Raw genomic sequence first — 17,500 nt, 5'->3', positions numbered from 1 at the left:
TAGTTTTCTATATTTCGACGTTACTCACCTGTGGAGAGTTTTTGTTGCGTACTCGGAGATTCATACAGTCTTAGTTTAGACTCAATCTAAACTAGAACTGTATGCAGTCATGATAGGGCCCTCGACCCACGCACCTCATCATATCCGATAACTGTGAGACATTTCATGTAGTTCTGTTTACGTTAAAGCTTTCAAAAAGTGGAATTTTAAAGTAGTTTTCCTGCCATTTTAACGTCAAATTTGTCTGAGCGCTGAGGCCACACCTTTTGATGGAGAGAAAATCCTTTGATAACTCTTAATCATTATCTTGTCTAGAACATATGGACCGAGTTTGACGTGGCTAGCTCAAACGTGCTGGGACGAGTTCGTTCAAATGCGTAGACTAGCCATTTTTGTTTTTTGTTGAGCAGCAAGTGTACCAGTGTTTGGTTAAAATTGGAACAACTATGTGCCATTTAGACGCGATAGAACGAAATCCAACATTTTGAATTCAACACACTTTTGGCCACTTTTTCTCGCGTCAATTCCCGAAAACTTCCTCAAGAAACTTTAACGTAAGCCTGATAAATTTACTAATAAATTCCATCCCAATCCGACCTCTTTTGTCTGACCGTGACCCGACTTCTGGGGGCGCTGTAGAGCGCTGGGGCTATGAAGGGGTTCGTGCCCTATGCCAATATCGCATTTTTCGCCGACCGGACCACCGAGCCACATTTGAAGTGTTTTTATGCACGTTAATGCCTCAAAAACTAGAAAAGCACCCGGAGAGCGCAGACCTCCGCCAAGGCAGCTCAATGCCTAAAAAATACATCATGCCGGCGAGTGTTGTAACCAGTGATAACGTTATGGTCAGACGGCGAGTGTTGTAACCAGTGATAACGTCTACGGATCATGCCCAAAATTGAAGAACTTGTTCCTGATCCCATTGCGGACATTTCCTGAAAATCGTCCAAATCCATCCGTGACTTTCCGAGTTATGTTGCTAACTAACAGACAGACAGACGAACAAACAAACTCCAGTGAAAACATAACCTCCTTCGGTCTCGCGCGTCGTCGTCCGCAGATTTTAGCCGTTAACGCGATAACTGGAAAGGCGTTTGAGATTCAATTTTCTCATTTTTTCACACATACCCCCTGTAGATGATCCCTAATGATTTTGAGCTGTCTACCATTATTATTAATTAATTAGTTAATAAATAAATAAATTCCATCCATCCATTTTCCACCGCTTATCCGGGGCCGGGTCGCGGGGGCAGCAGTCTGAGAAGGGACGCCCAGACCTCCCTCTCGCAGGACACTTCCTCCAGCTCTTCCGGGGGGACCCCAAGGCGTTCCCAGGCCAGCCGGGTGACGTAGTCACTCCAGCGTGTCCTGGGTCTTCCTCTGGGTCTCCTCCCGGTGGGACATGCCCGGAACACCTCCCGAGGGAGGCGTCCAGGGGGCATCCGATTCAGATGCCCGAGCCACCTCAGCTGGCTCCTCTCGATGTGGAGGAGCAGCGGCTCTACTCCGAGCACCTCCCGGGTGACAGAGCTCCTCACCCTATCTCTAAGGGAGCGCTCCGCCACCCTGCGGAGAAAACTCATTTCAGCCGCTTGTATCCGGGATCTTGTTCTTTCGGTCATAACCCAAAGCTCATGACCATAGGTCATAGGTGATTAATAAATAAATAAATAAATTAATTAATTAATGATATAAAAAACATATTTTCGCCTGTATCTTCCAAAGTATTGCAGGTATTGGCTTCAAATTTTGCATGGGCATCACATACCACCTGAGAATTATCCCCATCTTTGTAACTTTATTATTAATTAGCAAATGTATTTATTTATTATGCTAAAAACACATTTCTGGCTTTATCTTCCAGACTGATGGAGATATTGCCTTCAAATTTTGTACAATGATTCATGTAAAAACTATCTACAAGTACAATCATTATTATTTTGGCTATGATTGGTAATAGTTACATAATAAGTTAACTGGTTAACTTATTAGTGAACACAGAAAAAATAGTTTCTTTATTATTGAGCTCATTTGGACACATTGAGGATATCATGGGTTTATTTAGCACTTGTTCATAATATTTATTACATTATAATATAAATGTATTAATTATCATATACAAAATAGTTAAGCCTCCATTTCTTTATTAATGCATTGAATGGAAAGTTTGAACATAGTGTATGCTTTTTCATGACATTTGGACACTTTGAAGATATGGCAGGTGTGGTTAGCATTTTAATATTCATAATATTTAACAAGGTATAATAGGTTAACTAGTTTTATCAAAAACTAGAGAGAAATTTATGAGTTCAGGTATTCTGTGTTCAATATCGAGTTTATATGGATACTTTGAACATGGATAAAGTGTAGTCAGCATTATATCATAATATTTAACAGTTATTTTGTTGAATTTATTAATAATTAATTAAAACAGTTAGTGGCAGGTGTGCGTAGTGCGTATACTTTGGGTATATTGGAAAGTTGAGGATTGGACAAGTTCGCGGATATACCCCCTTGCTGTCGGCCCCCGAACAGCGTAGGCTAGTTTATCGTTAGGTAAATTCACCACCGGCAGGAACTCACTGAAATGTGCATGTGCGAGTTCTAGCTCAGAGGGAAGTGGCCGGCGGTGATAAGGGTGACAATTTTGGGCTTGTTTGAAACCTTTTTGTGCGGACATGAAGGGAGTCATTACACCAGCCGTGCAACCCACATTACAGAGCGCTACACAAAAGCAGGCGAGTGAAAGCCTGTCGGAGGTGTTTTTTTCCGTTCTTCTTCTTCAGCAGGTTGTTTCAAAGCATAGTGTTGCCTACATGTTAACGTTTGTAGCACATGAAATGTATGAAGACGAGGTTAAGCTCAATGAAGCGGTCGCTCCCTCTGACGAAGGCCACCTTCATGTGGTGGTAGAAGGAGTTTCTAACTCTTTCACAAAAGGTCAAGCTTTTAAAAAAAATGTGGCGCTGTTTGCTTTTGAATTCAGCTGAAGTGTGTTTTGACGTCGTTGGCCACCATTAAACTTGGAATATAAAGGGAAATGTTCCACTTGTTGCTGCAGTGAGGCTTTGAATGCATTCTTTGAATGATACAGGCCTTGAATTGAGACACAGTGAGCGTAACGTTGGGGGTCGTCATAGCACGGCTGCACTTAACTGCCATACGCGACACAAGCTAGTGCCAGGCAAAGCAGTTATTTTCATTAGAATCAGTGAATTAAAAAGATTCGTTCAGTACTTCCTGCATGATCGTCACTGCACTGAAATACAACTGACTGGGTCGTGATTCGGCTCACGATCGGCAGCTTTCGGCAGTGCTGCCGCTAAATACACCAGACTCCTCTGTTAAATATTGAGATCTTAGAAGTTTGCTTGTTAAATGTTGGAGACTATCGCATGTTTTCAGGATTTTTAAAGGTCACATAGAGTGGTCCTGTTGCACATATATGTTAGTTATGGAGGTCTACTTACATACATTAACTTGTTTTTATGGTCAAAAACCTCCTAGTTGCTGTAAACGAGCAGATTGAAATCCTCTTTTCTGACGCTTTTCGTCAGCCGCGATGTTTCAGAGTGAACTTTCACCCCAAGAAGACAGAGTCTTGTGATTGGCCAGTACTATTCAGCACACCGGCTCTCAGAAGCGTAGCTCCCCCCTCTGGAACGGTAGATGCACTGCTACTCATTATCAAAACAACAATGTTTTAACAATGTTTAAAAATAGCTCGTCCCTTTTATGACTTTGACCCAGAGTCAGAAGACCCTGTCGCTCGTGAAACACCTCCACAACGGACGTTATTCTTCTTCTGTGGTTCAATGTACGCAACCGGATGTGCCCGGACTAGTGCCCGGACTAGTGCCCGGAGCAGGACGATCGGCCGTTCAGGAGAACCGCTGTTTACGTAACTATTACGGGATTTTCAGAGATCTCGCTGAGCCCCGAGATTACAATAAACACAGCGTTCTTAGCAAAATATTTGCAAATCTCTTAAGGAATAATTTTAATGAATTTTTGAAATTCAGGAAATGATCCATTTGCCCTGATGCACTTTGACAGTGAGCTGACTTTCTTCTCAAAAACGAAAACTATCTCGGAATGACTTGAAATTTGCCATCATAATAGTCGGTATCACCCTGAACAAGGATCCCTTGAAAACATTTGCAAACCTCTTAAGGAATAATTTTAATGAATTTTTTAAATTCAGGAATTTTCCCTGATGCACTTTGACAGTGAGCTGACTTTCTTCTAACAAAACGAAAACTATCTCGGAATGACTTGAAATTTGCCATCATAATAGTCGGCATCGCGCTGAACAAGGATCCCTTGAAAATATTTGACTTTTTTTTCAAAAACAAAACCACCATATCGGTTTAAAAATACCAAATAATACCATCAAACAAAAGTTACTCACTGCATTTTTAAGTGACTTTCGTGCAGCATTAAATAATGAATCAACAACTTGAAATTAAAATGTCCTGCGTTGATGTCCTTGTTAATAAAAACTTAGGAACACAGTAAACCTTGCAAGGACAAGTTGCAACTTTCTTTGATTTTATTTTTCAAGCGGTCCTTATTGTGTTAGCTGTGGCCTTGTGCTCAGTCCGACTGCAGAGTGAAGGACTAATTTCCCCTCTCTGCGGCTTCATTTGTGCTGGCGCCATGTGCAAATGCAGTCTGTTACCAGCCCGATTCTCAAAATTCTCAACTGTGCAACTTCTGTGTAACTGTGCGCTCTCCGGCGTCACACACATTACTCATTCATCAGTACTGTTAAACACTTTGGCCTCAGTGTTTACTGGTGTTGATCCGCAGAGCAGCGCTGTGGCATTTGTGTTTGTGTACTCGCCTTCGTATTTTGTTCTCACCGTTGGCCCTGACTTCTCTGGGCTTGCTGGGTTCTATTAATACGAGCACAGTTTCTAAAAATACAAAGTACTATGTGACCCACTGGGACTAAACAGGAGCTCAACCCCTTACTGTAAACTGACCCACACACAAAGTTATAAAAGCCTGTCCCATTATTACAGTCACAAGACTACAACATATCTGTGTGTTCACCTGGGAAATAATAAGCCAAACATCTCAACTTTCCACAACTGAAAGACAAATAGCATTTGGTTGATGTATGTAAATCATGTATCAACCCTCCAGGGCTTACTCAGAACAGTGATGTTTGTGTCCAATGATGCTGAAGGAATGCAAAGGTGTGTGTGTGTGTGTGTGTGTGTGTGTGTGTGTGTGTTTGGCAGGTTTATCTTTGCTTTGTTATGCTATGCACTATGTACTTGTGTCCCTAAATGTATGTGCTCTATATATCCTGTGAAGAACCATGTGCTGCGTATTAAAACTCATTGAATCATTTCCCCCTAATTTGTCTGGAACAGTGATTAGATGTGTCTGACAAGGACCTACTTGTTTCCCGGGCAACTTGTGAAAAAGCCAAACGAGTAAAAAAAAAAAAAAAAAAAAAAAAAGTAATGGAGAACATCTGTTTATTGGATAATAGCGACGTGTTGTATTAACATATGTCCATCTGCTTTAACAAGGCCGACTCCTGTCGCGTTTGGCATTAAAAGCTCATTATGAGAGTAACACATTGGAAGTTATGATGACAGAATAATGTTCAGCCCAACTTTTTTGCGTGTCACTTCTGCATCTGGCGCCCCTTCTTATTTATAAGTATATTTAAAATATACTACGGTTGGTGTAGTGGTTCGCGTTCTTGCCTTAGCAGCAGGAAACCCCAGGTTTGAGCTTGGGGTTTGAGCTTCAGGTTGGATCGAGCTAGGGGTTTGACCAAGGGCCTTTCTGCCCCCCCCCCCCCCCCCGACCCTCTGGTGGAGTATTAAGTGGTAGATAATGGATGGATGGAAGTTGGAAAAGAGGGCCACACGGGTGGTTTAGTGTTTTGCGCTCTTGCCTTTGCAGCAAGAAGCCCCAGTTTCGAGCTGCAGGTTGGATCAAGCTTGGGGTTCGAGGCCCGGGTTGACTCGTGCACCGGTTGGAACAAGGGCCTTTCTGCATGGAGTTTACATGGGTTTTCTCCGGGTTCTCTGGCTTCCTCCCACGGTCCAAAAAAACCCCATGCAATATGGAGATTAGGTAAATTGGTCACTCTAAATTGACTCTGGGAGTGAATGGTTGTTTGTCTCTATATGTGTCCCTGTGATGGACTGGCGAACTGTCCAAGGTGTACCCAGCCTATCGCCTTATGTCAGCTGAGATTGGCACAGCACCCCCTGCGACCCTCTGGTGGAGTATTAAGCGGTAGATAATGGATGGATCGAGGTTGGAAAAGAGGGCCACACGGGTGGTTTAGTGGTTCGCACAATTGCCTTTCCAGCAAGAAGCCCCAGGTTCGAGCTGCAGGTTGGATCAAGCTTGGGGTTCGAGGCCCGGGTTGACTCGTGCACTGGTTGGAACAAGGGCCTTTCTGCATGGAGTTTATGTGGGATTTATCCGGGTTATCTGGCTTTCTCGCACTGTCCAAAAAAAGCATGCAATATGGGCATTAGGTAAATTGGTCATTCTAAATTGGACTGTGGGAGTGAATGGTTGTTTGTTTTTATATGTGGCCCTGCGATGGACTGGTGAACTGTCCAGGGTGTACCCCACCTATCGTCCTATGTCAGCTGAGACTGGCACAGCACAGAAGCCCCAGGTTTCGAGCTGCAGGTTGGATCAAGCTTGGGGTTCGAGGCCCGGGTTGACTTTTGCCCCGGTTGGAACAAGGGCCTTTCTGCATGACGTTTACGTGGGTTTTCTCCGGGTTCTCTGGCTTCCTCCCATGGTCCAAAAAAACCCCCATCCAATATGGGGATTAGGTAAATTGGTCACTCTAAATTAATTTTGGGAGTGAATGGTTGTTTGTCTCTATATGTGTCCCTGCGATGGACTGACGAACTGTCCAGGGTGTACCCCGCCTATCGCCCTATGTCAGCTGAGATTGATGGATGAAAGTTGGAAAAACAGAACACACAAACAAAATACTTCAAATCGTTATCGGGAAAACTCGGTTTCCAACCAATAAATGAGCTGTTTGTACACAAAAGGGGAAAAGAAAACACAACATGACCCCCTTTGCCAATGCCTCGTCTGGCACTTAAAGCTCTACAAAGACAAAGGGATGGAAAATGGACAACAACGTGTTAATTTGTTCACAAGATAAACACTTCATAAACCACACAACACTCCATTGCACAAACAAAGCACTTTACATGTCTCACACAGAGACCTGAGACAGATGCTCACTGCTGGCGGACATGCCAATACTGCTAAACCAGACCAACAGAAACCGAGAGTGTGAAGCTGTGGTGGCTGAGACTAAAGAAAGTTGTTTTCTGGGAGATTGGATGCGGACATTTTTGCCGTTTATATACGACAAATGCAGTGGGAGAAAGCCTTGGGTCGTTCAGGTTCACAACATGGTTTGGTGTGAAGGCTGGAGCATGAAGGCAAAAAGCTTGTTTGATACCACTTGGTCCACGTAAACATCAATTATCTCTCCTGTCTTATTTGAAGACATTTGTGTGAGACGGTGCAGATTCAAGGGAGAGGTTTTCTTCTGACTTGTGAACATATCTACTCTGGCGTGTCTTTACTGAGGACAGGCTAACAATTCTACCTTGTAATCGTTCGCTTTGGGCTGCAACGATGATCCAATTATCGATTATTATCAGTGCTTTTTGCCCTATCCTAACCCACAAAACAAGACGTTCAAGGACGACATCTTACGGACCTGGCGAGTACTCGATTAATCGAGAAAATAATCAACATTATGGAAATAACTAATAGTTGCAGCCCGAGTTCACTTCACAACCATAAAACTGAATCAACATGGCTGAGAGTGTAGTTTTCATAGCGTTACGCGCAGTAGCGACAACGCAAATAAGAGAACACTGCTCCAGTCAGTGTCAGTCCACAAAGTTTCCATTTTATTCAAATATCTGTCCAGAAAGAGAGATGACTTTGCAGATGCATGAATGAATGAAGTTACTGTGAACGTTTGCGTTTAAAACTGTATCATTTCCTGTTAAAGTTCTACAATCCAAACTGGAATTACTAGCAAAACAAAGAGTGCTGCTTTCCAGTTTCTTTTAAAAAATATTACTAGAATTTAACTTTTTCAGTTATTGTTTGTCTTTTAATGCAGAACAAGGCCATTTTTCAGCTCTACAAGTTGACAAGATGTGTCAACATGACTGAGTTTTGATACTGTGTTGGGTAACGGTATCACAACTCTTTTATGGGTAGGAATATCAGTCTGAATATTAGTATTTATTTAAACATAGTGATAATAAATATTCTCCCTTAAAAAAATAAATAGCCCACCACATGACTCGGACAAAAATACTGCTTCTTATTCAATTTCTTTTTAGCTTTTTTTTTTTTCTACTTTTAGCTTTAAAAAATTCCACACAGCTGACATGATTATTGCAGACTATTGCAGGGGAACTTCCTCTTCAAAACATTAAGTCAGTAGTGCTTAGTGATATTTAAGGTTTATGGATTGTCGTCATATTTTAGCAGTGATTTTGAACAGTAAATGATGGCAGTTTAATCGCCCTTGTCCATGTCCCTTTAAATGTAGTGCTGAAAAACGACACGAATAATCGATTATTAATCGATTACTAATTGAATCGTCAACTACTTTGATAAGATTTATCGGTTTGAGTTTTTTTTTTTCATTATTAAAACAAGATTTTGGATCGTTTCAGCTTCTTAAATGTAATTATTTTCTGGTTTCTTTGGTTTGACAAACACTGATCAATATATTTCTACAGTTTCGGACGTTTTATGGACCAATAATGTCTACATAATTGCCTTAATTGTTTTCCTCTAGAAGGGAACACGATTTTAGAAAATTGATCTCATGTGCTAGAGGTCCACCAATTTGGCTTTTCCTGTGACTGCAGCCATTTTTTCCCCCGAAATAACATATCGATAGTTGATGGATTTTGGTTAACCGCCGTTAACAGCATTACTTGTTTTTTTTCCCCGTCTTTGTTTTTCTTTGCCTTTGAGTAAACGCATGACTCTTGTGTTACCCAGCTTTGCCTCTAATTATGTATTTCAAGCTATAAGTAATGCGAGAAATGATTGACACGGTTTCTATTACGCGGGCTTAACAGTAATTGGTCAGCTGTGAGTCAGCGTGTGTGTTTGTTCTTGTATTTACTGCATACTGAGGACCAGTGAGGGATTTTAACCAACAAAGTGAGGTCATTTTTACGAAGTGAGGACATTTTTGCCGGCCTTCACTCTGTTTTCATTGAAATCACTTCCTAAGGTTTTAAACATGCTATACTCTCTGTTTTTAACAGAGGTCCTCAATTTGGTACAAAAACCTGTTTTCGTGGGGTGCCACCTGCAGACATTTTATGGTACTGCACCCAGTAGCTCTTTGTAGATGTCAATCATGAAGTAGATATTTGTAAAAATATATACGCACAAAGAAAAACTTGTAGTTATTGTGACAAAACAGAGTAACTGTCCAAAAACAACAGTACAACTTTATCAATAAAGTGGCTTTAATTTGAATTTCAAAACAAAAGTCCTGGAGTAATGGCAGGAAGAACACGATGGGGGTCGATGATCCAAGTTCACAAACTTCAATAACGTGTGTGTGTCCACCATTAGCCTCACGCAGAGCGCTACACCGGCGACGCGTGGACATCACCAGGTTGTCGATCGTGGAATGATGCACGTTCAGTTGTGTTGCCACAGCTGTAAACGTTCAACCCAGCACTCGGCATGTCAATGGCACGCTCCCTCGTGATTTGTGACATCTGTGGCATATTGCCAGGTGACAAAAGTCCACATTTTGGTGTGCCCTTTTATTGACAAGACCATAAAGGAGTGTCTGTGTACTGGTCACGCATATTGACCAATAAATCTATCAATCTGAGATTGTAGTCAATAGGAGTGGCCAAGTGACACTGGACTACTGGGTTTGTCATTGGGTCATGACATTGTATTTTTTTTTCACCATTTCAAGTTTGTGCGTTTGTATTTTTGTTGAGTGGAAATGCTGGTCCTCAGTATGCCGCAAGTACAAGAATGTGTGTGTGTGTGTGTGTGTGTGTGTGCGCGCTCTGCCGTGGCCTTGATTAGTCAGTCTGTGAACACACACCAGGTATGTGTGATTAGTCACAGAAGCCAGCGCCCTTTACATAACAAGCTGAACTGGTGTTTTCCAAACACTGCCAGTGTTATGCACTAGTGCACAGCGAGACCTCGGTCTTAATCAGGTTTCATGTATCGATCCGTCCGTCCATTACGTCTCCTCCTCCTCATTCTGTTTCACGCCGCCCTGAAGCCTTTACCACCTGAAATTGGATGAGAAAGGTTTTTTTGTTATTTTTAATCCTCCATTCCTTTTCCCAGCGAAGAAGTGGAAGACGGGGAACAAATGCATGGTGCCAAGTTTTAAAAACCATTAGAATAAACCCTAGCGTAGACCTTGTTCAGTGAGGAAAAAGCTCCAGCCTGTGAAGCCAGACAGAAAAAAGCTGCAGTGAGAGGTGGATTACAAAATGCTTAAACCTGCTTTTGCAGAAAGTGTTTGAAAGGATTTGGTCGTATGTGTGAGGAGAGAGTGAGCGCTTGCCTCAAGGGACATTAAGTCTGATTTTACAACCTTGATTTTTTTATTTTTTTTTATTGCAAGCTAATGGAACAGCAGCCAGGTTGATTTAATTAAATTCATCATTCAAATGTCATCATAATTAAGCACTAATCATTTCTCAAGATTAGTTGCTTTGTTGTGTTCGCGTGTCGAGGTCAGGATATAATGAATGCAGATGACATCAATTAATTGTAGTCACGGTCCTTCAGCTTTTGCCAGATTAATGGACGCCGTTTTAAACGGAAGAAGAAGAAGAAGAAAAAATGATGGCACCCCCATTCAACTGTTCATCATGTAGTATTGTACCCTGTGTGTGTGTGTGTGTGTGGTTTTACACCATTGAATCACAGTGAATGTAATTCGAGGTATGATGATGACGGCAAAGTGACACCATATCGATCTTTATGACGCACAAATAGACGCAAGAACGCCGACGCGCCCCAGTCGTGACGGCTCCACCCAGTTGTCTTATGAATTTGCATATTAAATACAATGAAGATTGGTTCCATGTAATCCAGGTGTGTCCAGATCCCAATCTAAATGCATTATTTACCTTGTTAGCTCTTCAATAATTATGTCGTGGTCCCGAACTTGACGTTTTGTTGTCCGAGGTCTGACTAAAACTAAAAAATGTTTTTATCGTGGTCGCCTGTCTGCAGCGCCTCAAAAACACTTTTCTCTGGCAAACTGGTTCTTGAGATATTGAGATATCATTTTTGAAGGCTTGTCAACACTAGAGCTGCAACAATTAACCGATTACTACATTAATCGTCAAATATTTCTATCGTCGATGAATCGGTTTGAAGCTTTTTTTTCATGATTAAAACAAGATTTCTGATTTCTTAAATGTGAATATTTGCAAAGAAAAATCATTAAAACTGAATCATTTTGGTTTGTGGACAAAAGCGAGACATTGGAGAACTTCGTCATTTCCAGGTTTGACAAACACTGATCAACGTTTTTGGACCATGGAACAAACGATTAACCGAGAAAATAATCGACAGATTAATCGACTACGAAAATAATCATTAGTTGCATCTCTAGTAAACAGCGCCACATAATTTAAAACAAACAACACGCCAAACAGCCCGGTACTTGCATTAAGTTCCTTGTTTCACAAAAGGTCAAGAAACAACATTAGTTGTTGTAACATCACTAAAGTAGTACTACTTTTATAAATTAAGATATTTCGATCATCAATTTCAGTGTTGTTTTTTTTCCATAATTAAGACAAGTTGCCAGATTTTCCAGCTTCTTAAATGTGATTATTGTTCATTTTCTTTGCTTCATATAACAAAGAAATCATTAAAAAATGAAAAATGTTCTTTGTAGACGAACATTTTCTGACATTTTACGGACCAATCCATCGATCAAGAAAATAATCTACAGATGAATAGATCATAAAAATATAATTACTTGCTGCCCAATTTGGTATTATATGACCTTTTCTGGTCAGAATACCCAGTCACCTTTGCCTTTTGTCTGCAGTGAGAACACACTCAGTATTCACTCCTCTCTGCTCCTTTATTTATTTATTTTTATTATATTACAAGACCTAAATTCTACTCAAAATGATCCAGTAACTTTTTCCACTGCTGTTCATTGTTCTTAAATCACTGCCATTTTCTATTTCTGATGCAGAAATCAGAATGGCAGACCTTCACCGTGGAGCGTAGCAACTGTTCACCTATACAATGTTTTTGTGGTTTCCATTAAAAGTCACACTTTTATTCATCAGAAGAGTTGTAAAATGAAGAGAAAATATAGTCGTATAGCTGTGCTAACATCATTGCACAAGGGTTTTCTAATCATCCAATAGCCTTCGAACGCAATTATCAAACACAATGTACCATTAGAACACTGTAAATGGGCCTCTATACACCTAAAACCAGACGTTTGAATCTAGAATAGTTAACAATGTATAGAGTGTATTTCTGATTAATTTAATGTTATATTCATTGAAAAAAAGTGCTTTTACTTAACAAATAAGGACCTTTCTAAGTGACCCCAAACTTTTGAACGGCAGTGTATATGAGATGAAAATTCAAATTCGATGACCCACTTGAAATCACATCATTGCACAAGGGTTTTCAACGGTTTTCTAATCATCCAATAGCCTCCGAACGTGATCAGCAAACACAAAGTACCTTTAGAACACTGTTTCCAGTGGGCCTCTATACACTCTTAGAAATAAAAGTACTAAGTAGAACCATATAAGGTTCTTCGGCTTGTCCTCATAGGAGAACCCTTTTGGAGGGTTCCGTCAAGAACCCTTTTAAAACCCTTTATTCAGGAAATGGGGTTTTTAAAGGGTTCTCTGGATCAAAATGGTTCTTACTGGAACCATTAGTGTAACCAAGAACCCTTTCTTTGGGAAAGGGTTTTTCAGAAGCAAATGGTTCCAGGAAGAACCTCAGCCCTTGTAGAAGAACCCTTTTGGAACCCTTATTTCTAAGAGTGTACACCTATGTACATATTCTATGAAGAACCAGACGTTTGCAGCTGGAATAGTCGTTTACGTTTAGTGTATTTCTGTTCTATTCATTGAAAAAAAAAAGTGCTTTACCTTCAAAAAATAAGGACATTTCTAAGCGAGCCCAAACATTTGATTGGCCGTGTGTTCCTCCCTGGCCCGTACCCCAACCCCGCCACAAAGTTACGTGGAAATCACTTCAGTAATTTGATTATAATCCTGATTATATCCACCAGTGGCGTTCACTGTAGATGGAGCTATCTTTTTCTTTAACTGTCCACTTTTCTTAAGGTCAGTGCCTCGCAAGAACACAATTACACAATCTACCTCCTCTTTGTGCGACACAAAAGCAAGTGAGTCACACTTAGTCAACAGCAGGGATGCCTGACTGTCCCCGCTCGAGTTAATGAGTGATGAGGCCCTACGGTCGGAGAACAAGGCGCCGTTCTGTTGCCGACTCGAGCCGGCGTTCAGTTAATGACTAATTGCGGCGCCGTGTTTACCATCACCTGTCAAGGTGAGTGAGCGCTACAGATGGTTTTGTAAGAGTGCGACAGCTGACCTGACCTGACTGTGCACAGTGGTGTGGGGGGGGGGGGAGTGTGTCATCGGCCAAAAATGGAAACCCCAGTGGAAATATTTACACGAGATCTGCCTCGTGTCAGCCAAATATCTGGGGGGGGGGCTGTAGATGTCTTTGAACAGGCAGCAGCAGCGATGGCTGGTTTGACCCAACTATTGTTCGCCGACAACAGGTGTGTGTGTGTGGGAGAGTCGTGTTGAAACCTGCAAATACTGGAGGATCTGTTTTAATGCTCTGCAACGCGAAGCACAACTTTTCCAGTGTGTGTAAAGCCTTCAAGAGAAAACTTGTGTGTACAACTAGTTTGTCGACCGCACACAAATTCCTCAACGCTGGGGAAGAGAGCGAGAGACGCAGTCGCAGAGGTTAAAATCAGACGTGTTGGGTGGGGGGGGGGGGTTATGGACACAGGCAGGTGGTGTCAAGAGGGCGTCAGCTTGCAGCTATGGATCTGACCTCAGAAGTATTCATTCTTAAAGCTGCGTGTGCCAGTGAGAAAGCACTTTAAGGCCTTTAAAATATGACAACCTCGTCATTTTATTGAGGATAATCCGTCATAAATAATAGATGTTTGACTCTCTGCGTCTGAACTTAAAAGTCTGAAACCAAGAAGAGTTTCTGTGAGAGAGAAAGAGAGAGACAGCGAGCGAGCGAGGGCGGGAGGGTGAGACAGGTATTGCTACAGACAGTGTTGTGGAATGTGTGGTGTTTTTGTGGTTTGTAAAGTGTTTTGCAGGGAGGAGGGACCTTAAACACTGCTGAGCTACTTCTGAATTGCGTCACTCCCCCCTGGCTCGACTCCAGTGTTTGCTCTCTTTGTCCCTTAAAGGGACAGTTACCCGTCTGTGTCGTGTCACTCTTATGGTTTCCTCTCTCTCTCTGTCTGTCTGTGTGTCTCACTTCCTGTCTTTACTAATGACATTCATATTGACCTCAGACGTACAGCGCTGAATGTAAAGGTAAAGGCTTTGCTGCTGTGATCATGACTCTGTCGTTGTCCCCCGCAGGTCCTTGTGTGGTCAGTGAGGTGTCCTGCAGTGCAGCATGGCAACGCGTCAGCTGAACATCTGGGTGAGATGAGGTGAGTTTACAGGCTGGAGAGTTCACTGACCTGAAGAGTTGGCAGTCACCCACAAAATTAGTAGGGCTGCAGCTGTCAAAAATTTGTGTAATCGAGTATTCAACCAATTATTTTTTAATTAATCAAGGATGCAAAAAGCAAAATTATTATAATTATTTTTTTTTTTTAAGTCCGATTTTCAATTAATCGAGGAAAATTATTATTATTATTATTATTATTTTTAATTTAAAAAAAAAAAAAAAAAAAAGGTATTCGATTACTCGATTAATTGAGGAATAGGACTCTATTGCGAAAATATCCGATAGTGGCAGCCCCAGTAAGCTACATCAAATCAGCTAACATCTACATTTACGTTAGCGTGTGTCACAGAAGTGTTAGCAACTGGATGCTATCGGGGGTAGATGTCTTTGAACAGGCAGCAGCGATGGCCGTTTTGACCTAACTATTGTTTCGCCGACAACGGTGTGGGAGAGTCATGTTGAAACCTGCAAGTATTCAACCAATCCTTTTTTGATTAATCAAGGATGCAAAATAATAATAATAATAATGCATTGTATTTGAAGGCGCCTTTCAAGACACTCAAGGTCGCCGCAAAGTCAAAATTATTATTTTTATTTTATTTTTTAATATGATTACTCGATTAATTGAGGAATAGGACTCTATTGCGAAAATATCCGTTAGCGTTAGCCCCAGTAAGCTACATCAAATCAGCTAATATCAACGTTTACGTTAGCGTGTGCCGGAAGCATTAGCAACTGGATGCTATCGGCTCACACGCTGAATCATTGAGGACGTGCTGTTGTGGTACGCTAGTTGCCGTTTACAGTGGTTACACTGCACCTTGTTAGCTTCTTGCAGAAGCGTGAAATGGTCCCACACTTTCTGGACATTTTCTGCCTTTTACGGGCCGTTTCCGTCTCCGCCACCTCGCTAGCTGAAATCCGGCTGTGCGGTGTGCGTCTGCTAAAGCGGTCCGTGTGGAACAATGATCCCTGCGCTGAACAGGCCACGCGAGATGGGACATTAAACGAATACGAGGAGTTTTTGTAATCGAATCACTCAAAAATTAGCATCACTCCCAGATTAAGCTGTGGAAGCTACATATGTTTGGCTTTACCGATCAGTAATTCCATAATAACCTTTATGGTAGACTTTGACCAATCACAGGACAAGTCAAAGGCAGAGGGAGCTCCTAATTGGCTGTTCATCTTAGTAAAACATGTACAGGTCCATTCAGTGGTGAGGTTGCTTTTCAAGTATTGGCAACTACTGCCTATGCATCCAAACAACCTAATAATGAGCCTCAGGCTGCATCTGTAATACACACATACACACACACACACACACACACACATTGCATGTTGTTCATATTGGCTCCATTGTTGTTTGACAACTTCAGGGCTTTGTTGATCTTTGGAAACAATGTCATAGTTCCCTGATTGGTTCTTATAATCTGTTACGAAACACTTACTTTCAGTTTCACCTCGTAGTTATTAGTCTCGTAAAGTAAATTGTCGAGTATTACTTTTTTTTTTTTTTTTCTTTTTACAATTAGATGTTTTGCATTTGTTGTACTTTCCGAGACAAAGCAAATATCTGGCTTCCTGTTTACCCCGGCTTGCACACACACCCAGTGTCACTGCATGGTCATGTGATAGACATCTTCAGGCCTATTAGGTTGTTTTTATTCAAAAACACAATTTTTAGCATTCTTACAGCAGTTAACGCACAACATGTTTCCATGACGACTGACCAGAAAAAGACACGCGCGACGTCATGTTTTTACGCGACTCCCGATTGTTAAAATTAGTCTCTAAATTAACGCTAAACTTTAAAAACAGAGGCACACATAAGCAGTACACAGGTACGCTAGTTATTTGTAGCGCTGCTCTTTTCATTTAATAAACAAACCGCTCCAGTTCAAGTGTCGGGGGGCTAACGGGGCTAACTGGTAAACGGCGCTCTAGACTCTGGTGCCGTGGCACGTAAACATGACGTCACATACATCTTTTTCCTGGTCAGTCGTCATGGAAACGCGTCATGCATTAACGTTGAAACGTTTCCATGGTGCATGACTGGAAAAAGATGCCTGTGACGTCATGTTTACGTGACTCCCGATTGTAAAATGAGTCTCTAAAATAACGCTAAACTTTAAAAACAGAGGCACACATACGCAGTACGCTGTTTATTTGTAGTGCTGCTCTTTTCGTTTAATAAACAGACCCCTCCAGTTCGACTGTAGGCTAATGCTAACGGCGCTAAACGAGCTAATGCACCTAATGCCTGGACTCCGATGCCACATCACGTAAACATGACGTCACGTGCGTCTTTTTCTGGTCATTTGTCATGGAAACGCGGCATGTGCGTTAATGTTGACACGTTTCCATGATGACTGACTGGAAAAAGACGCACGTGACGTCATGTTTACGTGGTGTGGCATCGGAGTCCAGGCACCGTTTACCAGTTAGCTCCGTTAGCTTCATTAGCTTGTTTACCGCCGTTAGCGTTAGCCTACAACAAAGCCTGGTGGGAGGGGCTTATAATAAATAAAATCTGGGGATAAGACTCCACTCATCTATTTTTCTAGCTATCCTGTCTAGTCCAACCTTAAAGGTCCAAATACATAATTTTAGTCTAAAATACTGTGTTTTTTGTCCTTCTTCACCACCAGTGTTGGCTGTAAGAAATGTGATCTCCACTGACGAAAAAGGGCACAGCTATTCTCCACACCGG

General features: G+C 41.6%; 1 protein-coding gene across 2 annotated transcripts in view; it reads left to right on the top strand.

Moving 5' to 3' along the window:
* The window catches only part of bcl9l (bcl9 like), a 41,306-nt gene that overhangs the window by 14,551 nt on the left and 9,255 nt on the right, over positions 1 to 17,500 (top strand). The window contains exons 1-3 of one of the 2 annotated variants that reach the window (XM_083887113.1): positions 13,799 to 13,858; positions 14,694 to 14,767; positions 17,439 to 17,500. The exon at positions 17,439 to 17,500 is cut by the window's right edge and continues 356 nt beyond it. The gene's annotated coding sequence lies outside the window, so the exon portion shown is untranslated. Of the gene's footprint in view, positions 1 to 13,798; positions 13,859 to 14,693; positions 14,768 to 17,438 lie in introns of those variants that run through there. The other variant, XM_083887112.1, reaches the window with a different exon arrangement.

This window comes from Microchirus variegatus, assembly GCF_963457635.1.
Source record: "Microchirus variegatus genome assembly, chromosome: 3".
NCBI lineage: Eukaryota > Metazoa > Chordata > Actinopteri > Pleuronectiformes > Soleidae > Microchirus > Microchirus variegatus.
The sequence above is the reverse complement of the archived record's forward strand: the minus strand, read 5'-3'. Positions and strand labels throughout refer to the sequence as shown.